We start from the raw sequence: 25,915 nt of genomic DNA, 5'->3' as shown, positions 1-25,915 counted from the left end.
CACATGGGAATCCCACACTGGTCTCAGAACAATCACTATACTGGGGTGAGTTCAATTCCACTATCCTAGTACCACTCACAGCTCATAGACAGTGTTCAAGGACTCAGGAAACAGAGCAATAGCAAAAGCCAAATCCTTGGCTGCTACAGGGCCCAAAATGTTGACATTCACACTTTAGCATATTTTGGTGAAGGCAAGAGCCTTCTGAATTATAAGAGTTTCTTGAGAAACGAACAAATTTGCCATTGGCCAGTTCTGACACTTCCCAAGACAAGAATTTCCTTCTTTTCCCTTACAAAACTTAATAACAACAACAACAAGCCAGCCTGTGTACATATGCGTGTATGCACATTAATGTGTGACAATGCAATGAATGTCATGACATGTGTAGGGGGTCAGGTAGCAAGTTTGAGTGTTGGTCTTTACCTGCTTCCTGGTTTCAGACAGGGTCTTCTTAACTGTATACTCCAAGCTGGCTGGCACATAAGCTTCTAGGGATTCTCTCATCTTACCTTGGGAGGCCTGGGATTGGTGATATGCACAATTGTGCTAGCTTTAAGTGGTTTTAGAGATCTAAACTCAGCTCCCCACATTTGCATGGCAAGTACTTTACCCACTCACCCATCTCCTCAGCCCAGGAAATGCTTATAAGGTGTAGGGCCCTTCTGTAGAAATGTTCTTTCCTTCCTGTAGGCCAATCCACTTTAGCCCAGGGTACACCGCAGCTTTCCTAACTATGGCTTCAGTAATCAGCCAAGCAAGGAAAAGCATGCCTGCTACCCCTGTGCTTGTAGCAGACCCAAGGCACTAAGCAAAGATAACCTCTTAACCACTGTCACTTAGGGTGCTGCCAAGATGGCAGCGATCTTTATCACAGAGGCAGAGAGGTGAGTGGATCCAACATTCTCATCCGAACCAGGATCACACCTATTTTGTGTGTGATACACTGGAACAGACCTCCAAGCTCTGTAGGAGCCACAATAGACGTGAAGGCCTCCAGCTTTCCCATCCGCCACCCACACAGAAAACACATCCTGACCTCAGTGCACACTTCAAGACTTCCCCTTCCTGATTAGGTGGCGTCAGACCCTATCTATTTTGCAGAGTTGGTACAGAAATTAATCAGAAAAACCAATCACACTTGAGCTTTCTATCTTTTCTCCTCTACCCTACCTCACTGCAAGTTCTATGACACTGTCAAGTTCAAGAACGCCATCAGCTGTCGAAACAACATCTGAGAGGCTCAGAGCTGGCCGACAGGTCTGTCTATGACAAACAGAAAAGAACCACTAAACTAGCAGCAGTCTTGGGTCATACTGCCAGAACCATCCATCTGGTCCCCAGGATGGGGAGGGCTCCAAAGGGCAGGATCAGCTCCAGAAAGCCTACTCCCAGCATCAGATGTAGCATCACAGCAGGAGGAACAACATATGTACAACACCAACCATCTTTCAGCAGACAGGTCAAAATATCACTGGACTCTGGCATTTTCAGATAGAGAAAGAAACTCCCCCTAAAGGCTTCACTAAGTCTTAATTCTAAGCTCAGTCCAGGTATTTAGTCTACTGAACAGGCCATGGTATTACCAGGAGAAATTTGGAGGAACAACTGCTCACTGGGTCTTCCTTTCTATGTGCGACAGGGTGTGGAGTCAGAAGAAAGGACAAGTATCTCATGTGCAAATTCTTCTCCACTTCCTTGTCGTCTGAAAAGGATCGAGTATAAACCTGGGGGCGGAATCTGTGGCTGGCTAAAGGGGAAACAGCCTAACCAACCAATCAACCAGGCTGGAAGCAAGGCATCTTCAGAAGCTATGTAGCCTCTTTCAAGCCTCAAACCAATCTCTGCACATCTCTAGAGATTCAAAGGACCCTGAAAGAGTTAACCTAATTCCCAAAGATGAGTACACCGTCTTCCTCATCAAAAATAACCTATGCCCCAGAAGAAACAGAAATTTGTTCTACTGTTTGTCCAAAACATATCCTAAAGTGCTTGACAAACTGCCAAGGCCACCAGCTGCCACTGTACTTATCACGCTGTTGCCGTCATCCCCCAGTGGCACCATCGGAACCAGGTTTTAGTGCAGATGTCCTTGCTCTCAGGAAGCCCACTCACTGCGTCAGCAGCAAGGCTCACTGCAGGCTCTGAACACTCCACCTCCACGTACCTCCCAAACCAAGTAGCTCAGACATGTAGCCATATGGAAGAGGACAACTCCACAAACCACCAACACTGCCGGCCTGAATCATGAGCTAAGGAGGTGTTTCATGCTCTCAGACTTAAAAATAATGACAGGGCTTGGAGAGATGGTTCAATGGTTAGGAGCATTTACTGTTCTTGCAGAAGACCCAAGTTTGGTTCCCAGGACCCACATAGTGGCTCATACCCTTTAACTCCAGTTCCAGGGAATCCGATACTTTGTTCAGGCTTTCAAGGGCTCTTGCATACCCACAGTACATAAAAACTCAAGTAGGGTCACAATGTCTGCATACAAATAATAAATCATTTAAATAATAATATCACAGTTAGCTACGAATGAGATGAGAACAGATGACATTTAATAGATAAGGACAGGTAAGAGCCTGGCACTTGGGCACAAAATCCACGATTACTCAACAGTATATGGAGGTAGGTCCTGGAAAGTCTATCTGATCAGTAAGTGTATCAGTTGATTCGACCAAGCTTACCAATCGAGTATTTTGGGTGTGCTGAGATTGTGGCAAGGTAGAAGACACGGCCATCCAGAACCACATTCTCTGCTCCAGGAAGTGGGAATCAGTGATGATTGATGGGTGAGTAAATAAAATCACCAAGAGGGAAAGCGCACACCTGAGGGGCTGAGGACATGCCCTAGCACTGAACGCCTACCACAAGAGCGTTCAGACCTGAGATCGAGCCCTTAGAAAACACAGAAAGAGCTGTGAGTGGTGACAGGTCTGTAATCTCATCTCTGGCGAGGCAGGGACAACAGATCCCTAGGGCTCACTGGCTGGCCAGCCCAGCCGAAGTGGCAAGCTCCAGGTCCCAGGGGAAGAAGTATTCTCAAAAAACAAGGCGGGGGCTGGAGTTTGATTGCCAACATCTGGTTAAAACATCTGTACACAGTGGTGTGCAATTCGTGAGGCTCACTCACTGCCCAGGTTAGTCAAATCAGTGAGCTCTAGGACTCAAGGAGAGAATTCGTCTCAAAAAACAAAATGGACGACTGCTGAGTAATAACACCTAAAGCTGACCTCTGGTCACACACACACACCACACACACATATACACACACATATACACACACATATACACACACCACACCATACAAACATACACACACATACACACCATACACACATATACACACACCACACACACACACACACACACCACACACACATATATAAACACACCACATACACACACCACATACACACACACAAACACGTAAAATAACTTTAAAAAGAGAAAGTCCACGCTGAAAAACAAATAGTGTAACAAACCTGGACTCTGTGAGGTCTGAAACCTTGTACCACAGTGCTGAAAGGATTACAAAGCCTTCCAGGATGGCTCCCTCCCACGCCCTTACATGTCCTCTGCCTGAGCAGGCCCTTGTGCACTTGACTTATTAACAAACTGGCAAACAGGCACTACAGCTGTGATGTTCATGTGGCACAAACCTATCAAGTGCCCAGAAGGAGCATCTGCCTACTTGAGGTCCCGCCGGGCAGGGCTGGTAGAGCCAGGCTGCTTCAGCCTGGCTGGCCTGGTCATGCCTGCTACTGGGTGTGGCCCAAGGGTCAGAGTCAGCACAGAAGTCTTTGAGCAATACTGACCACACCCCTGAATAAGCCTCATTCTCTGAGAGCCCACAAAGGGGCTTGGGCCCCTCTGCAGAGAAATCACAAAGGCAGCTAAGTAACAAAACTGCTTCCTCTAAAACTCAGTGGAACCCAACTACATAGAGAGAAGCAGGTCCAACTTGAGATGCATGGAAACATAATTCGCCAGTGTCCTAGTCCCATACTGCTGCTATACTTCCTGATGTCCCTGTGAACCACGGGAGCATTGAGTGCCTATCCACCTGTCCTATAGACAATCCTACGCATGTGCAAAGTACACAGGCCATGTGGTGCTGCCAGGCTGGGAAGTACCCTGACCACCTAACAGAAGGAGTAGTGTGAACAGGCAGAGTATAGTTTGCAAAGGGCTATGAGAGAAAGGCTGTCTCAACGGAACACCTTCCAGACAGCGCCAAGTCAAAAGGAGGGAAACGGAAGAATGGGCATTGGGGAGAAACTGGATACTGTACTAATGGGCAGGGGTCTCAAAGAATATAAAAGAACTAACATCAGCTGTCCACAGGGAGGACAAATGGGGAGCTAGGGGCAGGACACGCACCAAGGAATGCCCTTTTGTGTACTGATCTATGCAAAACTACACAACATTTTTAGAAACTAATATAAATAAAATATAAGACCTATGGAGATGGTTTAGTCAGTAAAGTGTTTGGCATGAGGGCCTGAGTTTGGAGCCCTAATACCTATGTAAAAAATAAGGTACTGCAATATGTGCTAAGTAGACCTTAGCACAGGGTCAGGGAAGGGGTATAGACAAAGGTAGAGCCTGGGGCTTAATGGCCAGCCAGTCTGTGCGCTCTAGGTTCAATGAGAGACTGTCTAAAAACAATCCAAAAATCATAAGGTGGAGCAGTGACTAAGGAAGATACCCCGTGTCTCCCGCTAGACTCCATACACATGCACACGTGCATACCCATGCCCACATATGTAAAAAGAGTACAGATGCTTACCAGCTTTATAGAATGGCATGCACATGCATATTAACAAGAAAATGGGCATGGCTGGGGGTCCAGACTGCTTTTCACAGCTGAGCTGGTGCCACGCATATTCGCTGCTGTCATTTAAAACACAGGAAGCCCCTATAGCCCCTAAATACTCTTGATTATTTCATGCCTTGAGACCTCTGCTCACTGTTTGGCTGAGACTTGTCCACCCTCTACCAACTGCCCTTTTCGACTCCAAACTAACCACCTTCAAGCTCACTCCTCCAACTACAGGAAGCCTCCTCTACCCTGAGGCAGGCCCTCAGGTTCTGCATCACTCTGGCTTGAAACAAAGTTACCAATTAGCTTCTAGAGGGCACAAAACCTACCTTAAGTCAGTCCCAGCCACGCTACGTGGCAGGCAGGACTACTCAGAAGATGCCTGCTGAAAAGAAACAAGGCCAGGTGTGGTGAGGCCTGCCTGTGAATCTGAGCCCTTGGGAGGCGGAAGCAGGAGGAACACTAGGAGCTGAAGGGTCCCCTGGGCTACAGGGCACAACCTGAATTGGTTTTGCGATTTTAGAAATAGTGAACACCTGAGATGTCTCTTGCTTGCGGAGGTTTCCATGTTATCAAAATAGTGTTATTAACACTAACTCAAAACCTTAAACCTCCTCACTCACAGAAGACCAAGGTTGAAGCCCTGTCACCACAGCAGAAGAGCAGGTTAGAATGCCTACTGGCTAGCTAAACAACCCCCACCCCGACACACATATCCCCCCCAGAGTCTTGGGCTTCTAGAGCCAGAGGTCTGCTCATACCCAGTCATAGGCAATCCTAGAGCCCTGCCCCAAAGCTGTTTCCTGTATGTTCAGTTTTTAGAAAATGCTGGCTAAAGCCAGAGCAGAGGTAAGGCAGTGTTTACAGGCTAGCCTTGGGCCAGGCAGAGTCCTCTGTAGATGTTCCACTCTAACAAGTACAGAGGGCCAAGGGGCAGAGCTATCCCAAGGACTCAAGCACACATGTGCTGCTGCATTCTGGATGACTCCAACTGCACAGGCATATCTTGCACACACCCTTCTTATGTCTCCTCCTTCATTATTTCATCCTGGCATCAGAGTCCTGTCCCAAACCCAAGCCTCACTGGACTGACTGTGCTGGGGACCTAATATTCACACAGGACAACTACAGGCGTAATAGATGCCACAGGATGAGTGTCCGGCACAGAGGGATGAGCCAATAATCCCTAGAAGAGAGGTAAAGGGCTGAGATTTCCTGGAGAAGGTGGTGTGAGTGTTAAGACGTACAGATGGATAGATGGTATAGACGCTCAACAGTCAGTGTTGGGCTCAGAGCATTCTAAGAGGAAGCCACCAAGTAACAGGTCTGACACTCCATCCAGCAAGCTGCAGGGAAGCTGGGAGTTGAGGGCTCTCTCTTAGCTCTAGGCAGGCAAGGCTCAATACCAGCATTCTTCATGAGGCCCAGAGAGAAGTGTCTGCTTCACAGGGTGGCCAGGGTGCCACCCACTCTCATTACTTTGTCTGCCCACCAGACCCCAGCTTGCTTCTTCTGTAGACTTCCAGACAAATGACCTGAGCTTCAAGGCTGTAGTGTATTCAACTAAATAGTCAGGTGACCCAGAGGATCCTGGGAGTGTCTCCAAAACTCCCCCTTTCATACAATAGCCACATAAGGACTCAAAGCTGCCAAACAGCTATTCCCATCTTCCAGCACAGCAATCCCCGTGCTGACCCACATGGCTCACCCATTACACCACAGACAATACGACAATTGTGCTCTCCCCTGGGGAAGGAGAGTGGCCACACAGAGCCCCATATGAGAATATCACGATGGTCTCAAACACCACAGTCATAAATGTGTGCTCAAGCCATGTGCAGGGCACGCGCTTCCCACGTGTTCTTATAGCTATGAAAGCACAAGGGCCAACATGCCACAGCTGCTGGGAGCTGGAAGCGGAGGGCAGGGCCTCGAAACAGCAAAGGAGGGTCATTCCAACTTCAAATAACCTAGTATCTCCCAGTTCTTAAGGAGCAAGAGAGCAAGGAAGGAAGGAAGGAAAGACCTTCCTAAATTGAATGAGATGGCTCAGTGAGTAAAAGCACTCACTACACAAGAATAGTGACCTAGGTTCAATTCCTAGAACCCAAATGAGGTTGAAGGAGACAGTCAACTCTGTAAAGTTGTTCTCAAACTTCCACAAACATGCTGTGGGATACACACACACACACACACACACACAAATTTTTTTTTAACTGACAAGAAGGTAAAGTGACTCCCTGCTGCCTGCCAGTTAGTCCATCCTTTTCAGTGTAAGAAGGCTAGCCATGATTTCATACTTACTCCAGGCAACTGAAAGTCATATTGTCAATCTCAGCAAGCACTAAATTTCCACAGCCACCTTCAATCCAAGCATTGGCTGCACTGCATGATCTCAAGCACATACCTTCTTGGCTCTAGATCTCCACTCTCCAGCCAGTATAGGGATCTTTCACTTCTAGATGCTCAGGTGAAAGAATCCCAGCACTACATAGGGTCCCTGAGTTCAGGCCACTTGGGACAATAAAGTTCCAACACGGGCTGACAGCTGTTGTGGGGAATCTTGAGCATTCCAGAGAACAAAATCAATGCTTGATGGTTCTGTCAGTCACTCAGCCACAGTCTTTCTTGGGGAAAACAGGTAAAATAAGCCTCTGAGAAACCAAGGCTTCAAACTCCAAGGCACTATGGTCATCTCCTTTGGCATCCAGGGTCCAGGTAAATCAAGTAAGGGGATAGTGATGGACAGTGGGTGATGCATGTAAGAGAGAACTACCTCACAAGGCAGGTAAGAACCCACAGGTTAGCCCACACACTTGGTAAACACATACTTTGACAGATGCTTCAACCACAACAGTAGTAGCATCACCTGAAAGCTTATCAGAAACAGAGTTTCAGTCCTCAGAGAGAGCCAAAATGTGTGAGAGATACTCAACGGTGGCCAGCAGTCACCATTTAAGTAGATTCAGTCACAGAATGCAAGCAATGGGGATGGCAATTTGCAAAAGAGAAAACCACGATCCATAAAGGTTGCATCTCTTGTAAAAAGTCAAGAGGCCAGTGGGGGCAGGAATCCTACAGCCCACCCAGAATTTCCTCTGGACCAGGATCTGAGGCAAAAACGTTCCCAACTGTCTCCACAATGTACTCAGGCAATGTTGGGGCCTTTGAGTCCTGACTCCAGAGACTCGTCCTAACAAACTAAGGGACAGGACCAACCCTGAAACTTAGGATGTGCTGACCATCATGGAAGGTAGGCAGAGATGCGAAAAAGTTTCTGCCGAGAACCAGGGGAGGCAAGAGGGCTTTCAGACATGTGGCACATGCCACACATCTCTGAATTCAGCTGCAAACCGAGGATGACACTGAGAGGCCCAAACAGGACAAAAAAGACTTTGCAGAGGAGCCATGGCCAGAGGAGGAAATAACAGAGTTGGGTGACATACGACTAGCTGCTATCAGATTTGTGGGAGAATGTGGAGAGGAAAACGCCATTCTTTTTTTAAAAAAATCTTGTATGTTTGCTTACATCTATGTCTGTGTGTTAAGTGCATGCAGAGCCCATGGGGGCTGGCAGTGGGCATCACATGTCTCCTCTAGACAAGTGCTCTTAACCACTGAGCCATCTCTCATCCCAAAGAGCCCCCCTCCTTTTTTTTTCTTTCTGGTTTTCTGTGTAGCCCTGGCTGCCCTAGAACTCCATCTGTAGATCAGGCTGGCCTTGAACTCAGATCTGCCTGCCTCTGCCTGCTCAGCGCTGGGATTAAATGTGTGCAACACCTCTTCGAGGACTGCTTCATGCTGAACCATGCACTGCCACTTGCACTCTTTCCTTCCATGAGTTTCCCTGAGCCTCTGACAAAAAGCACAAACTGGAAGAATCTGTAGGTCCACTCAGTTTATCCTCGGCAGCTCTGTTTTACCACCAGCAGACATTATCTACCTTATAATACATGGCAACTAGACAGCCTGTCAAGAGACATTAAAGAGAAAATCCTCATTTTAGAAGAAATTGTGCAGTCTCTGTGAAAACTGTGAAGGTATTTCTCAGATGGAGAAGACTAAATGGGGTAAAGCACTTTGGAGGGCTTTATGAGGGGAAGGGACAAAAGAATCCCTGGGTTGGCTTTATGAAGTGACCCAGAAACACTACAGAGCTGATGGGTCCTAGGTAACACTGGCCCTTGGGTCTTAGAAGATATGAGTGGACTTCCATTAACAGTTACTGTGGGAGCATACAATCTCCGAGCTCCCACTCACTTGGAGTTTCCTTACAGGTAGAGCAGTTAGGATTACGTTGGCAATGACCTTGAACACTGGAAAGAACAACCTGGGCATTTCCTCCAGCTACTGCCATTCACCACTGCTAACCCTGCAGCAAATAACCTGGTGAAAGACGATTTGAATCTGTCTTCTGAATGTCTTGATCACTCCAGCAAACTCAAATGCTTTCTAGAGCTGCACAGGGAAGAGATGAGGAGCTAGCTGCACAGCGTAGGAATAACACTGTGTTCAGAAGATATGTCTACCAACAGCAAAGCAATTCAGGTACACATAAATGCTGTGTAGCTTTGAGGGAGAGGCCCCAGACAGTAACAAGAACCCTCCAGCTTATTAATAGAAACCAAAATGCTATATTATACTCTGTGCAATCTTGTGATGTTTAAATCTTGTCAAGCAATTGAAACATTAGCAAGGCATGGTGGCACATGCTTATAATTGTAGCAACTGGTAGGTATAGGCAGGAAGACTAAGAATTCAAGACTAACTCTGATGGCATAACAAGATGGAAGCAGGCCTGGGCTACACAGCCAGTCAGTCTAAAAACAGGTTAGTGGGTAGGGGCTGTGAGATGGGTCAGTGGGTGAAGGTATTTGAGTTTAATCCCCAGAACCCAAATAAAGGTAGGACAAAAGTTGCTAGAAGGGTGGCTCACTGATTAAGAGTGCTGGCTGCTCTTCCAGAGTACCTGGGTTCAATTCCCAGCACCTACATGGTGGCTTACAACTATAACTCCAGTCCTGGGAACTGGATGTTCTCTTTGGCTTCCATAGGCATTGCACATGTGTGGTACACAGATATACACGTAAGTCAACACCATACACATAATAAATAATATCTTTAAAGATTCTAAGTGCAGAGAACCAACTCCGTAACATTTTGCTCTGACTCCACATATGCTCCATAGTATACACACTCACACATAATAATAATAATAAATAAAAATTTTAAGCTAAATGATTTAAAAATCAAAGGATGGAGCTGAAGAGATGATCAGCAGTTAAGAGAGAACACTACTACTATAGAGGACCTGAGTTCTGCTCCCAGCACTGATGCCAAGTAGTTGACAACTTCCTGGAACTCCAGCTCCACTGGCATCAGACACCTGAACCCATATGTTCATAATACATAGATACACACACACACACACACACAATGAAAAACAAAATAATTCCTTTCTTTTTTTAAAGCAGGGAGTTGGGGCAGCCAGAAGTCCAAACATTGGTAAATCATCATTGGACCAAACGAACTGTAAGGACATCTAGCCTCCAGAGCACCACTGTGCAAACTGTGGTCTTAATGATGGTAACTATTTGGATGTCTAAAGACACCAGGGCATTTATAAGTTTTCATGCTGGTTTGAAGAGCCATATGGACTAACTCTGAACTTCAAAATTCACAGGCATATGGACCCCTCTACATCATGTCCTGGCTCACACTGACTGAAAGTCCATACACATCAAAGTTGACCCACCAGACTCCAAATCCCAGGGCAGGCCCGCCTCTGCAAACACAGACTGGAGAGATGGTGAGTCCTTTCTAGGCTGTGCCATGCCTTCTAAGAGTGGGCTTACATTGTGTGGAACAGAGACACCTAAGATCTACACCACATCAGTTAGGCATCTTCCTCTGGCCTCTCCCCTAAGGAGGTTTGGAGAAAGAGAGAAGTTCTGTGTCATCATTTAAGTTGCTCAGATGGAGAAGTCCCTCTAGGCTGCTGGCTTTGTTGGGTTATCCTGAGCAGCTGCCCCCTTGTCCCTGTACTGCAGAGAACAGAGAATTCTACTTTGATGACTTCTGTACAAGATATAGAAACATGGAGGCGGGGGAGTTTCCCTTATTTCAAAATAGCCCAGGACAAATGAAAACTTCTTGTACCACAACAACACAGTCAAAGGGAAATTTGTATGGAGCTCACTTTCTAAAATGTCAACCCACAGAGACCAACCTACACCTCTGCCCAAAGGTCATGATAAAAAAATGTGGTTGGTAGAACCATCCTAAATAGCCAAAGAGCTATTTCAAATAGCAGCTTGGTACATGACTGGGGACAAAACTAGGTGAGAAAAACAGGTTCCAGCCCAAGGTCTACAATCTCAGGCCTAAGGCTCAAGCTTGGCCTGTCCCTGGGAACCAAGTCTGACCACAACACAATCTAGAGATGTACACATGGACACTCAACCAATGCCAGCTCTGCAAGGGAAAAGCAGGTAACCCCCACATAGCTGAACCAAGGTTCTTCTGCAGGCACACAAAATTCACCCGCTTTCTCAGGGTTGGGACAGCATAGTTTTCCATGTTCTCACTGGCCACTGGAAGAGTTGTGGGAGTGGCCAACTAGAGACAGGCACACTGACAAAGATACGCAGGGACAACAGGAGGGCCTGTGGTCAAGTTTGCCCCTCCAAGGCTATTATCCCAGGACCTTTTTTCCTTTGGAAGCATGAAGGAAAAGCTTTTTCCATATATATCCTCCCAACTGCCAATGTCCTCCCTACTACTAAGCACAATTTTCATGAAAGTACTACAGAGCTCGATTCAACAGACTCCTCCGGCCTTCTCCTCTTTTCTCTCCAGCCCAAGATCCAGAGTCCTCCCAGAATCTTATGTTTTTTTTATGTTTCCTTCTGATATAGAGGGAGCAGACATTCACACAGGCCATATACTTAACAACAGCCTATTTCAGACCAGGACCAGCCCTGTAGCAAGCAGATACACAGCTTTTCTCCACACTCCGCCCACCAGCAGGTACTGGCATGATGGAGAGGGTTCTGATACTCGTGCCTGAATAGCTGGCTTTAGTGAACTAGAAACCATCTTTATACCTCATCTTTGCTCCTCATCAGCCTCCCTAGAGATTACTATGTGAGCATATCTGGGCCAAGCAAGAACAGAGCTATCACTTGCTCCTCACTACTCACCAGAATGCTCGGGTGCTTGCCACTGACACATTTTCAGAAGGCTCTATGACATCCACTAGCCCAGGAGCCACCGACCTGAGTGAATGAAGGAGTCCTTGCCTATAGCAAACCCAGCCAAGGCATCAGGTCAGAGACCCTCCCATCCCAGCTCAGTAGAAACACTGGTAAATCCAGGCAGGTCCAGATGGAGCAGCAGAGAGCATACTCTGAAGACAGGGAAAGAAATGGCTGCAGATTTCTGAAGAGACCAGCAAGCAAGCGCACAGGCCAAAGGGCCTGGGGGAGTTCTGAGCTGAGAATTACAATCTGAAGAATGTCAGGGCTATGGACTGCTTACAGAGTAGAGCTCAGAGGGCAGTGCAGCACATCAGCCTGGGTTCCCTCTGCCTAGACAGATATTCCCCCAACCCTCAGAGGACATGAGCTCATGTCCAATGCTGTGTCTTTAGGCCAAGGAGCTCTGGTGTCCATTCTTCTATCAGACTAACCCCTCTGCACTTCTGGTTCTCTAAAATGTAGATTCCCCACACACTAGGAAACAAGAGAGAGGACAAGGTTGCATGTCCATGCTTTGCAATGACAGTGGCCACTCTGTACTTAGAATGTGGCCAGTATTTCTGAAGAACTGGATTTCACATTCCATTTAGTTTCATGGGACCTGTGACTACCAGCCTGAACAACACAATCTGGAGTACGGAGCATCATATAAAGCAAGGGTCAGGACTTTCTGTATAAGGACAGGTAATAAATAGTTTAGGCCTCACAGACCATCTGGTCTATAAACTGCAAAGCTACTTGAAGGCAGCCATAGAAATGGGTGTGACTGGCATTAGAGTGATGGCTCTGTGGTTGAGAGCGCTTGCTGCTTTTCCAGGAGCCCTGAGTTTGATGCCCAACAGCCATATCTGGCTCACATCTGTCTATGACTCCTGTTCCAAGGGACCCTCTGACCTCTGAGGGCAGCTGCACCCATATGAGCATACCCACCCATAGACATACATACCTACACATAACCGAAAATAATAAAAATAAAATTTTAGAAATGGGTGTGGCTGACTTCCAACATAACTCTATTTGTAAAAGCAAGTAGCAGATCAGATTCTGTCATCTGGCTACAATTGGCCAACTCCTGACCAGAGTACAGGGTTGGGAGTTCAAGCCTCAGGACTATTACCAGCTGGATGAGCCTAGGCATTTGCTGAACCTTAAATCCTTTACTTTCTTAAAGGTGTCAATAACACTGGGGGTATCGCTCAATAATAGAGCACAGGCTGGCACACGTACAAGGCTCTGGGTTGGATCCCCAAACACACACACACACACACACACACACACACACACACGCACCAGAACAAAAGCACTCACCTCTCAAGGTGGTTAAAGGGATTAAAAGAGAGAACTGTAACACATTCAACACCTCTCCCTCCCCACCCGCTTTAAGTGCTGAGATCTACCATGCAAGACAAGGTCCAAAAAGGTCCCTGTGGACTAAATGGAAGCAGCAAGTCCTGAAGGATCTGACTCATACCGCCCTGCAACTCCTTTACTGTGGATTCCCAGTCTGCTGATAGGAAAACTCCAGCCAGAGAAGTAAAGTACAACCAGTGCTCAAGGTTAAATGCAATCCAAGGGCAGGGCTAGGGCAAATGGAACCGGGTTTCCTGGTTCCTGAGCAGCCTCTCTTGCTCTCAGTCACACCAACTGATGGTGGCCCTACCAAAGCGCTGCTTGACCAACTGTATCATCTGTACTGATCTGGGACTTCAGTGGAGGAAACCTCACAGAAGCAGAGTCAGGACTGGAAAGGTGGCCTAGTGGTTAAGGGCACTTGTTGCTCTTGAGGAGGATGGGGTTTCAGTTCCTAACACCTATCTGGCAGCTCACAACTACCTGTAACTCCAATTCCAGGGGATGTGAGGCCCTCTTCTAGCTTCCACAGATACCAGTCACACGTGTGGTACACATGAGGCAGACACGCATACACATAAAATAAAAGCAAGTTTTTAAAAAGAAAGAGCCAATAACATCTTAAGATTTTGACGTGTCAAGTGACCCTAGGTATTGTTCTCAGCTCCATGTCATCACCAGTAACCACAGGATCACCCTTCCGTGGTTACTACCCTCTTCTGTACAGGATCATGTGACATTAGACATACTGGAGAACCAGGTGAATTCAGGCTGTTGAGCACAGCACCACTTTCCCACGAGGCCTCCAAAATGGAAACGTGCTCTCCTGTCCTGGGCCACTAATCTTTGCAATGCCTTCCAGAGTCACACAGCTTTCCACAGGAGGAGGCCAGCTTCAACATAAACTGGGTGAAAGCTTGTTTCTTACTCTACTTGGGACTGAGCTTTAGTTCCCACCCACACACAGTACCTGTCCTTTTTCCTCTCTTCAGTCTATCTACTGTGGGTACCACTAGGACTAGCACTTTCTTCAGAGACACAGCACATAACCAGCTATGATCCAACCCTCGCACCAGCAGCAACAAGGGGCCTGCCCCCACAGATTAAACAAAGGCCCATAGAGACATAGGCATTCAGCCTTTCAGGTGGCAGCATCGGGGTTCAGCCCTCTCCTCAGGCCCAGCTCAACACCAAAACCTAGGCCTCTGTCTTGAGGGGTACTCAAAGCCCGGCAGTGACTGATATCATCGGGTCCCTTCCCAACTTTAAGTCCCCCAGAAACTGGACAGAAGTGGCTGTGCTTGGCTGTTCTCTCCCAAATACAGGGGGAGGACTGGGTTGGGTCAGGCCTATCACATTGGTTCAAAGCCCAGCAGGAAGCTAGCAGGCCAGGAAGCTCTGCAGGGGAAGAGAGCAGACTGCTGGTCACGCACTTACGTAGCAGAGAACCATGCCACATAACTGTGACTTCCTGCAGTCTTTTCTACAACACGCAAGAGTATGTCCAAGATTCATACAAACTAAAAGGAAGAACAGGCATTTCCCCAAGGCAAGCCACACCTATCCATTCAGCTGTGGCCTACCAGTGATCCACATAGGGTCTCATCTACTCTGGCCACAGTGTCCTTTTGCTGCAGTACTGCAGCTCACCTTTGGGCCAATGTAAGCTCAGCCAGGCCCAATCTGTCTTCTCCCTTTCCTTGAATGGGTCAAGGCCTTTGCCAGCCTTCCTGGGAATTAGATGAACAGGAGGTTCACTGCCCAATCCCACCTCAGGAGTCAGTGCTGATAAGCAAAACCTACAGGGCTTGGAAGAGATACCCAAAGGGCCAAGCTGGGTGCTGAGTCGCCACCTCCTCACAGGTTCCTTATTTTTCTTCCTTCTCTTCCTCTGGGCCAGTCACATGCCACACAATCAACTGGGCCTGGAATTTGGGCTGGCATCTGAAGGCCATGGGGCTCAGGAAGGCCAGCCGCCAGCAATCAGGTGACCTGGGCAGGCCGCTTCCCAGGTCCTGTGTCAGCAACTCCCCCACCCTCGAAGAACATGCTTTAACAGAGCCCAAGGGGCAGCAAAGCTTCTTTCCGATCACATCAACACGATGAGAAGCTTTTTCCCCTCGGTGCTGGTGGGGTGGGAACGTTTTACAGTGAGTCAGATCTCTGTAATTCATGTCAGGCTGAAATGCACCGATACAGTACAGGAACGGGTAAAATGTAAGCTGCTCCTGCAAGTCCCAGGTGCTCCTCTGAATGCTCCCTGTGACTAAAATAAACTAGATCAAGACACTCTGGTCATACAGGTGGTGCAGGGATAGCCTAGGGCCTGCTCCAAGGTCAAAGGGCAAGACACTCAGTCAGTTGTGTCACCAACAAGATGGCACCTAGTGGAGCCTACTGGAGAAGATGGACTCCTCTGGCTTGTACACATATCTATATGGTTGCACAGATATCTATATGGGCAGGCCCAGTTTCTGTGTACTCATCAGGTGGAACCTAAGCACCTGATGCTTACTCCTGACCCTCACCTGCCCCTTGCCTTTGTGGACCACATTCTTCCTAGGTCACACAGTGGCCTCCAAGCTGTCTGCTCCTATATTGCCCTGTGCCACCACTCTCCAGACACAAAACCTTCAAACCTGCAAGCATCAACTTGACATTCCTAGTTCACAACCCTTGGCACTCTGCAGCCAGCCTGGCTTTGACCAGCTTAGCTTTCCCATCTACACATATGTCACCTTGGTGGCCAACATCCTGAGTGTCAGAGAGATGGCTTCCTGCGACTGTTGTCCCTTTTGCATAGACAACTGTTCTCCAGGCCTGGCTAGTTCCTCATCTCCAGCCTTCATCTGTCCATATCCCTCCTCACCCCCAAGATTCAAGTAAAATGCCCCCTCTACCCCTTAGCTGGCTCCAAGTGACCTCCCTACAACTTCCACAGAATTGTGCGACTCTTGTGTACCTGTGTCCACACACCTCCATACAGTAATCACACTGTGTGGCCCTCCATAGGAACCCTGTGAACAACAGCAATGACTACCATAACCCAAGCCTCCATGCTGTGGAGCTAGGACTTGAGGTTCTCAGTTCTCAGCTCTTTGGAGCCTAAGAGTATATCAGACAGGTATTTACCAGATCCAACAAACTCAGAGTAGCTCTTATACCATCACTATGACAAGCAGGATCTGTGCTTTCCACAAAACCAGTGACCGAGTTGGAAGAAGGAACACAGTAAGACAGACCACTAAGGCCAGCTCCCAAGGGGGAGGGGCTACCACAGCACAGAACCAGAGCCCCTCCCAGAAGTCCATAAGTCTGCCTTCCTCTGTTGAGGGATGTCTCCCAAAACTGCCAAAAGTACTGAAGAAAAATTCAGTATGTACTTGGATAGGTATGGTGGTAGACACCTATAATCGTAGTACTCTTCCTGGAAGCTGAGATAGGAAGACCATAAAGCCAGCCTCGGCCACATAAAGAGTGTGAGGCCAGCACAGGGAAAACTGTTTCACAAAACAGACAAACAGGGAAAAAACAAACAAAAAGAAAAAAACAGGGAAGGGACGGAAAACTGTGCCTGTTCTGCCCTCCCTACAGGAAGCTGAGTTATGGCTGATAGTGACGTAATACTCCTGAGACACAGAGGTCAGAAGGACTAGAAATGTCCAAGCCAGGGACAGTGATACGGCCCAGCCTCAGCTCCATGTCCAGAACACAAGAACACACAAAAGCCCTCAGCTCCATGTCCAGAACACAAGAACACACAAAAAGGTGAAAGAGAACTAATTCCATGAAATTGTCCTCTGACTTCCACATGTACACCATGGCAGGCCACGGACACACACACACATGCATGCACGCATGCACGCGGATGTATGCATATACAGACATATGTACACATATGCCTTCAAAGCAATCATAACTATGAACAGTACCTGAGGAACAGTACTTTAGGTTGACCCCTGGCCTCTGCATCCATATGCATAGATACATGTGCCTATGTAGATCCACACTCTCACACGGGGAGTGGGCAACCTGCATCAATAGAAGCAGACACACAGTGTGAGCACACAGGCTCTGCCCTGTGTTACTGGATCAAGTTGCCATCTGACTTCCACACTAGTATCATGGCAGGCACCCACAGCTTAGCTAAACTCCTGCTCCTTGAAGACACTGCAGTCATGTTCAGGTGGTGGTGGGGTTCTAGAGGAACTGGAGAGCACACTCCAGCTGAACCACAGCCTGTACTGAGTGCTGACCTGTCACCAGTGGGAGAGATGGTGCCCCACAGAGAGGGAATGCCTACCAGTGATACCAACTGCAAACTCTGACACCAAACCTAAGAAGTGATAAATGGGCCCCTCACCCTCTGCCTGGATAGGCACACCCAAGGTTATAGAGAATCCACTCACATCGGTCAAACTGAGAGGAGCCAAGATCCTGAGGCAACATCACCATCATACATATATACATTTAATTTTCTATGAGCCAGGCGAATTCACTTTTAGTAAACAGATTTAGTTTCTTAAAGAGAATGCTTAAAAGATTTCACTACTTTTAACTCTTGTTGGAAAACACACACTAAAAACTAAATTGTAATGCATAATTTCAACTCATCTCCTTGAAAAAGCCATAAGCCCTAAGGTCAGAGTAAAAGCCTGTCCAGAAGAGCTCAGCTAAAGGCCTCCCTGCTTTGCACTGTGTCCTTTACCAGATAAGCCCAGGAGTACTCCAACACTCCTCCCAATGGCACATTTGCCACTAATGGCCACTGGACTCCAGGCATACCCAACCCCCAGGATGACTGTTACCATATTCCAGAGGAGGGAAGTCAGGGAAGCATAGACACCTGCTTCAGGCCACACGGTCAGCACACAGGGAAGGTGTGGCATGATAGAAGGGCTGAGATTAAATCCCAACCACCTTCTTAAGAGGGCAAGAGATTCCTCTAAGCAATACCATGGGGCCAGTGCACTGAACAAAAAGTAAACTAATGGAATAAGTTGCCCATCTCCAAGCTGGACACTCAGCAAGACCCCCACAACATCTGCAGGATAAACCTGGGAAAACCTGTTGTGGAGAATTCGCCCTCTCCCTGCCCTGTACCAGGCCCAAACTAACCTCACTCACTGCCGCAGAGACTTGGAGGCTTAGAGGCCAACACCTTTCTCATGGAGCACATCTTGCCCTGGCTTCTGGCCTTTCCCTCCAGCCCCATCTCTCAGTGAGGAACACTAGAGTATTGGCTGAGCACACTGAATCATCCATCCACCTCTCAGCTAAGGTAAGCATGCGCCTGCAGAGAGGCAGAAAACGGCTCTGTCACCCAAGAGGAAGTGAATATGCGCTGATTGATTGAAGAACTCTGAGTGGCAGTGATTTGGTCAGCCCGGACCTGTGTGAAAACAGACGGCCTGAGGCTGGGGTGAGATCCCAGGAGAGATCACAGCAGTAGGGTGAAGACTAAGGAGGTGCAGGCAATCTCAGGAGTCGCCTTATTTCCAAAGTGCTCTCTTCCTTCAGTCTGAACTGGGAGGTCAGAGAAGCTCTTTCTCCAAGGCCACTGGCCAACTCTACGCACTGTAATCCTATGAGTAGCTTTGAGCTATGAGGTAAAACCAGGTCTGACCTTCATTTTTATAGAAAGATTACTGAGCTGTGCCTTGGACCTAAACTGCATCCTGCCTCCCCTGAAACCACCATATGTTATACCCCCAGAAAGTCCAGAGGAAGCCTGCTTGAGAGAACCACTCTGAAAACACAGTCCAGGCAGCCTCCTGCCCTCTCCTGCACTGAGGAAGGTAGCTCAGAGATCTCAAGAACCCTGAGCAGCAACTGGGTGGCCACAACAGAAACAGGAACTACCTGGGTGACGTCCACAGCAGGCACCTCGCCCAGAGGTGAGTACCTTTCAGATTCTTCTTCACAGAGACGGTGGCAGCAATGGAAAATTCCAAAGGCTTTGCTCCACTCCTGCAGGAGAAGGCCCCTAATCCCCTGCTAAAGAGACCAAAGTATGGTAGGGTCTACCCTGTTCCTCAGTCTCGAATATCCAACAGAATCAACTCAGGAGCATTAGAAATACCAGTGCTTGAGTCCTTCCCCATCCCCCAACCCCAGCCATGCTTGGAAGTCGTGACATAATCAGGCAACTGGATTTTTTTTTTTTTTTGAAACCTCTACGATAAGTAATTCACAGCCATGCAGGAGGGCGACTGCCCTGCCATCTAGAAATTCAGCACACAGAGGTCTAACACCCCCCTGACCCCCATGCACACACAAACTCTTTAGAGAAAGAAAGGTCAGAGACCTAAGCAAGGAGGCCTTGCTGGAGACCACTCCCCCACAGCACATCCACACACTGGACTGCCTGTACTGAACCGTCTGTCTGGGGATGAGGAGTCTCTGCCCAGCCCTGGCAAGGACAAACCCAGCTCCCCTGTGCTGGAAGATGTGCAACTGTGTTCTCTGATTACTTCAGACATGTAAACAAAATATGATACTTATACTAACCTGGGGTGGCAAGCACCACAACATAATTTACTTTGAGACATCTGAATTACAAATGCAAAAAAAAAAAAAGCTAGATTTAAAAAAAAAAAAAAGTCTACATGCCTTTGGAAACCCTTTTAACAACCTCTTGAGCCTAGCCTTAAGTGGGAAAAATGGAATCTGAATAAACGGGGTGGCTGAAGTTGCCAAACTTACTTCCTGTTTCCCCCAGAAGGTCACTGGGAATAATTACATTTTCTTGTGAATCTGTCTTTTGTAAAGTTCAAGCAAAACATCTCAGTTTCCCCAGCTAAGGCCCTGCTTTTGGGCCTGCAGAAGATAGAACTCAAGAATTAAATTAAATTAAAGAAAAAAAAAAGGGGGAGGGGGGGTGGGCACAGGACAGGGAGAAGAGCGGAGAGACGGGCAGTTAAAATTTGTTAAGTTTTGCTGTTGTGCTAACAAGACTAAACAAAATGTATGCTCTGAGATAAAACAGAACCTAGTGCTCTAGCTTGTGACACTCAAGACTGATCGCAGGGTGGTGGGGAAAGCAGGCTTTTCAGCCAGCCAGACTCAGCAGCTGCTACTGGCTTCTCTGCTTTCCAGCTGTGTGGCCTTGGACCAGGTATCTGGTTTCTCAGAGCCTCAGTTTCCTCTGTGGAAGTGCGGGCTGGCAGTGTTCTAGGAGGCCAGACTCAGGAGTACTTTCCACACTCCGTGGGTCTTGTTGAGAGTCTCACACCAGCCTGCATCTGTTGGGCTACAGCCTTGGAGACAGCATTATACCAGCACTGGGAAAGAATCCGATTCTTTGTATAGTGCAAGAAGGGAAAAGAGCAAGAGAGGAAGAGTCAAATGTTGGCCTGCCACCCCATCCTGGGGTCAAATAGGCTGTTTACTAACACGATTTGCTGTCACCCGCCTGAGAGTGATACAGTGGAATGCCTCCGAGGTTTGCTCTCCTTCCATGATGTCCTAGCAAGATCTGGCCACACTGCTCCCATCCCCCAAGCAAAAGGCAGCTTCCCCTCCAGCCCCCACAGCGGGAGAGAGACCGGCTAAAAGAGTGGGGGTGCCTGTCACACTTCTCTGTAACCCCTGACGTGATGTGAAAGTCTACAAGGTAGACCCTTTGAAATGCAAAATCTCGCCGAGTCCTTCAACTGTGTTTTTATTTTCTCGGATTCCTAAGGCTGCTTGCAGACCCACCCAGCAGCACTTTCCCTCTCAATCAATTGGCATTTAACGGCGACCATGGGGGTTGTGGGGGGAGGACAACCAAGGACATCTCTATTTTTTTTTCTTTTTCAGAAAAGCTCAAGTGTCTCCATTAACTTAGGGGTGGGGGGACAACTTTGTCCTTGGTCCCAGCCTCCCAGCACCCCCTCCAAAACATCCTGAAGCCAAATCTCTCCCATTTTATTCTCAAAGCATTAATTTCTGCTCAGAACTTCAGAGCATTTTCATAGACAAGAAGACAGATTCTCTCTGACCCAGGTTCCTTAAGATTAAGACAGACACCATCAAAATCATAACCCAAATGTACAAAGGCCAAACATTCATGCAAAATCACATGCACTAGAAGTCTACATTAAGTCAACCCAGTTACCTTTAAAACAATGTTGTCTGGCAAGGAAAATTACTTCACCCTATGAAGAACCCTAGGGAATGGAAACTGCTTTTGAATATAGACTTTTCAGCGGCGTGGTCATTAATCATGTTAATGTAAACTGTACTAAAACAAAAATTTTCTAAGCAAGTCTCAGGGCACATCAGCATATCTAAGCCTCCGGGTTTGTTTCCAAAGTTCACAATCCCAGCAAGCAATGAAGCTACTGTTAATGGGGTCAGCTATTACTAAGCCGTTCTCAACCCTGGAGAATAATAAAGGTGATGGAGTGTATAGGAAAAAAAAAAGCTTCATAAAGTTAAGCAGGAAACAAACAGAAATTAATCAGAGGAGACGAAGCACATGAGTTTTGGGAAAGGGTATTCACTGAACAAGTGGGAACACACGCTCCTCTGGGACAAAGTTTAAGAAGGAGAGCCCTCAGCATTTCTGGCAGCACCCAAGTCCCTGGGCCGTTCTGTTTCACAGTGTGGAGACCAGGGCAGCAGCTGGACTAAGAGAGAAGAGGAGGAACGGAGCCCAGCAGAGCTAAGCGCCGCTGAGCCCAGCCAGACCCAGCCATGTGCTTCGTGTTGGCAACAAACCGGTTCTTTCGAGAGAGGAGGAGTCTGACAAAAAGGACAGCTGCAGCAAAGCAAAAGCAGAGAGGCAATAACCTCGAGAAAGCCCTGAGAGTGAGTGGGTTATCCCCGTAAGTTAAAACAAAAAACACACCACCTTTGGGGTTTGCAAAACTACTTAATCTATTAACACCCTTTCCCCTCATCGCAGGATCAATTAAACAGAGTCTGTCCACATCTGGTTTCCATCTAAAACCAAAACTTGTCCTATCAGCATATTACATAACAAAGTATGCCTGCAGGTTTCCTTTATTACACATCAGAGAGGTGTGCACGATGCTGGTGGTTGTGCTGATCTGAGTGTTTATCTCAGTGTATTTTTTCCTCATCATGGGCACAAACAAGTTTTCCACACTGTGCATGATTTAACCCTAGAAAGTCTCATGCCTGAATGACACATCAGCTGGGATAGAGGACCCAGCCCTCAACCCTCAGTGCCAGCTGAAGAGGAGTGGCTGGGAAGGGTGTGCATTTTAAAGAGCTCTGCAGGCACCAGATTGCTCCACAGTGTCCCCTGCTGACAGAATTTAAACACAGCTCCTGAAGGGGGAGGAGAGCTAGCTTTTGCTGAGCTCCCATCATGAGTCAAACACCAGTTCAAGGAACTCCTTAAAACAAGCCAGCTTCTACAGAGCTGGCAGGATGGGGGTGCTGGGGGCTGCCAACTAACAAGGGGCAAAAGAAAGGTTAGGAGAGAGGGACAGAGGAAGAGAGGGAGGGGGAGAAGGGATGGTTAGGGTAGATAGAGAAGGAAAGAGAGGAGGCAGGAAGGGGGGGAGAGAGGGGAAGGGAGAGAGAAAGAGAGAGGGAGAGAGCAGGCGAGCACCCAGGAAGGGCTTCCTGTAAATGTCAGTTGAGTGGCTCCTCTATGGGGACCCTGAAGTATCTACCTAAAACTTTCCATTAACATACCTACTACACTGAAAATAAAGGGGAGAGGCTGATTAGAATCATTATCAATCAAAAACAGTGACCTTAGCCTGTCTTCAACAATCTTAAAGTCCACATCTGCAGCAATGACAAAGCCAGCCTTTCCAGAATGCTTGCTTTGAAGTTACAATGAATGTACATCACACTCTTCAAGTCCTTGAGCAGTGCTATTTCGGACTGGTCTCAAGAGCATCTTGTTCCCTATGTGGACAATTGGGAGGAAACCGTAGGCATTTCCCAAGCCTCTTAGATTTCTTGACTACCGTAGCATCCAGAAACTGGATCAACACACCCCTGAGTCTATAACTACAGTTACTAACCTTATGACTCAAACCTTCTTTCTCTAAAAGGGGCCTATCACCTGGAACAAGTTTTCTGCTAATCTAGCGCACAGCATAGGGGGTTGGGGGGAGGGGGAATCTACAAACCTTCAACTCACTGTCAGAACTGTAACTTAGATAAGTCCCTGTTAAGTGAACAAATTAAAATGAAACCAAAACCTGGCACAGTCAGGATCGTGAGCTTCACGAGTGGGCAGACTGCATTCTTTCCCCGGGGCCTCAAATCGAGTCACATCATTCCAAACGAGAATCCAGGATTCAGCAAGGAGGGATTCTCCCTTCCAGGCAGGCGTGGAGACTGCTGGGAACACATATGCTAACATGTCATTTGGAGGTCTGCTAATAATGTTGAAGGAGCACAAGACATTTGCCTGGCTTCCTGGGCCAATAAACAATGTCATTCCAACTCTTGAAGCAGTCAACAGAAAACAGTCCCTTTTCTCCATCGTCCAATAATTTAACAAACATTTGTTCCTGTTGAACCACCACCAGCCTAGCTCCATCTGCACCAACTCCTGCGAGACAAGTAAGGAGGCGGCAGCGGCTGCACAAATGGGGCCAGGACCTGAAAGCAACCCACGACAGGGTCCCTTTCCCAACACCAGAGTCCTGATTCTACCGTATGGAAAACTCAAGAGTGTGGCCTATAGGAGGCAGAATCCCATTCAACAAATGCTGCAAAGAGCTTTTCTTTGTTCGCCATGGTACTAAGTACAGTACGTGTTAATGAACCCGGCGGTCAGAAGGAACAAGCCTGGCATCAGGGGGCGTCCGAAGGCGAGTGTCCAGAGCAAGCCTGCCCACGCAATTCCAGTCCCTTGTCCCACACACCCCAAGCACTGTTCCCCTAGTCTGGGGGGTGGTGGTGAATGAGAAGCTTGTGTATGTGTGTGTGAGGGGGATGATCGAGAAAACACTTGAGTCAACTCAAACCAACCTCTTCAGATTCTGGGTTTCCAAGTCTCTTTCGTCCCAGTTCCATCAAGAGAAATCTCTAGCTGGGAAACCGACTCCCACCGGCTCGCAAACCAAGGATTGGCAGAAAGAAAAAAATGTGACTAGGCTAGTATCCTGTGACGGACGGCCCCCTTCGCCATGTGCAAAAACCACGCCGGCATAGGCGACCCCCCACTCCTCAAGCCCTGGCTGCGACCACGCCGCCTGCTTCCCCTCCCGAGGCAGAGCGCCCTCTCACCCCCATCGACACTGCGCGGGTCAGTCGGGCAGCCTTGGAGTCGTCCCTGAGCGCCCGCATCCCAGAGGTGGCTGGTGTAAACTTCCGTGAACAAAAGAGTTGTCTGCAAACGATGCGGAACTTCGGGGCTCAGCGCCTTCGCTGCTGCCACAAGTCAGGGCTCAAGTTGAGCCTCAAAGAAGGCTGCTCGGGACGCAGCCGTCTCCGCGGCCGTCCGCCGGGCCCGCGGAGCGCAGACTTTTCTGCAGCGCTAGGTGTGCTCTTCCCCAGCCAGCGCGCTGACAAGTCTCACGCCTGCACCAGGGCAAGCAAGAGTCGGCGCCGGCAGAAACCACCCAATCCGTCGCCTAACAAGGAGACAGGGAGAAAGAAAGCCAGCAGCATTAAGGAAGGAAAGAGCGAGCGCAGCGCACACGAGCCCAGCTTCCCCCGCCGGCGCCGGGGAGCTCGCACCGACCCCGCTCCGGACCAGCCCCCTGGCGCGGTTGCCCGGCCGGGTCGCTTACTGTGCGCGCCGGACGCCGGTCGTCACTGCTAGCGCTCGACAAGTCGTCCGGGCTGCCCGCCCGCGTCCGCCGTGCGCACGCTCTCCTGCCGGCGCCGAGCGCTTTGTACCGAGCGACTCCCGGGGAGGAGGAAATCGACTTGTCACTTCCTGAACTGTTTGCAACTCGTCCCTTTAACCGACCTCCGCCAGGCCGCCAGTGCCCGCCGCCACCGCCGGGCCGCCCGACCGCGGCTGCGTGAACTCGGTGGCGCTGTGCGGGCGGCGTCGCGGCCCGGGCGCCCGGCGTGCAGCTACGAGGTGCAGTGCGCGCAGCCGCCGGTGGGCGGGGAGTTGGGGGGGGTGGTCACGGCGCGCCTCCGTCAGGACGGCCGGGTGTCCAGTGAACCCGCACCGCGCACCACTCACGCCTGGAGGCCCGGACCCTGGGAAGTAGCACCGCACAAGTCAGGATTGAAACTCAGGCCTCGTGGGCTTCAAATGGCCAGCTTCCGGGTTTGGCTTTGCAGCTTAAAGGAATCTGTGGCGAACAAGACCGCAAAGAGGGGGCGGACCCTGGAGCGGCCACACTTTAGGATAATAAAGCACTGTTCCTGACTCTAGAGTGCAATCGAAATTGAGGAATTTGTACTTCAGATGCCACATCCAAAATACATGCAACTGGGGAAGGAAGGATTTGCGGTTGCTAAGCAGAGGCAGGGCATGTTTAGTTCTGTAACTTAGGATGTTGACTTAAGTGCAGGAATGTAACCCTGATAGAATAAGCTG

The 25,915-nt window shown here is 48.6% G+C and overlaps 1 protein-coding gene across 4 annotated transcripts in view; it reads right to left on the bottom strand.

Annotated features, from left to right (window-relative positions):
- The window catches only part of Fam53b (family with sequence similarity 53 member B), a 100,385-nt gene extending 75,171 nt beyond the window's left edge, over positions 1-25,214 (bottom strand). The window contains exons 1-2 of one of the 4 annotated variants that reach the window (XM_028772566.1): positions 24,643-24,673; positions 23,607-23,748 (exon numbers count right to left, since the gene is read on the bottom strand). The gene's annotated coding sequence lies outside the window, so the exon portion shown is untranslated. Of the gene's footprint in view, positions 1-23,606; positions 23,749-24,384; positions 24,423-24,642; positions 24,674-25,148 lie in introns of those variants that run through there. The other 3 variants (XM_028772564.1, XM_028772565.1, XM_028772563.1) reach the window with 3 other exon arrangements.
- Positions 25,215-25,915: the final 701 nt, after the last annotated feature.

The sequence above is a fragment of the Grammomys surdaster genome, unplaced genomic scaffold (assembly GCF_004785775.1).
Source record: "Grammomys surdaster isolate TR1022 unplaced genomic scaffold, NIH_TR_1.0 214, whole genome shotgun sequence".
Taxonomy (NCBI): Eukaryota; Metazoa; Chordata; class Mammalia; order Rodentia; family Muridae; genus Grammomys; species Grammomys surdaster.
The sequence above is the reverse complement of the archived record's forward strand: the minus strand, read 5'-3'. Positions and strand labels throughout refer to the sequence as shown.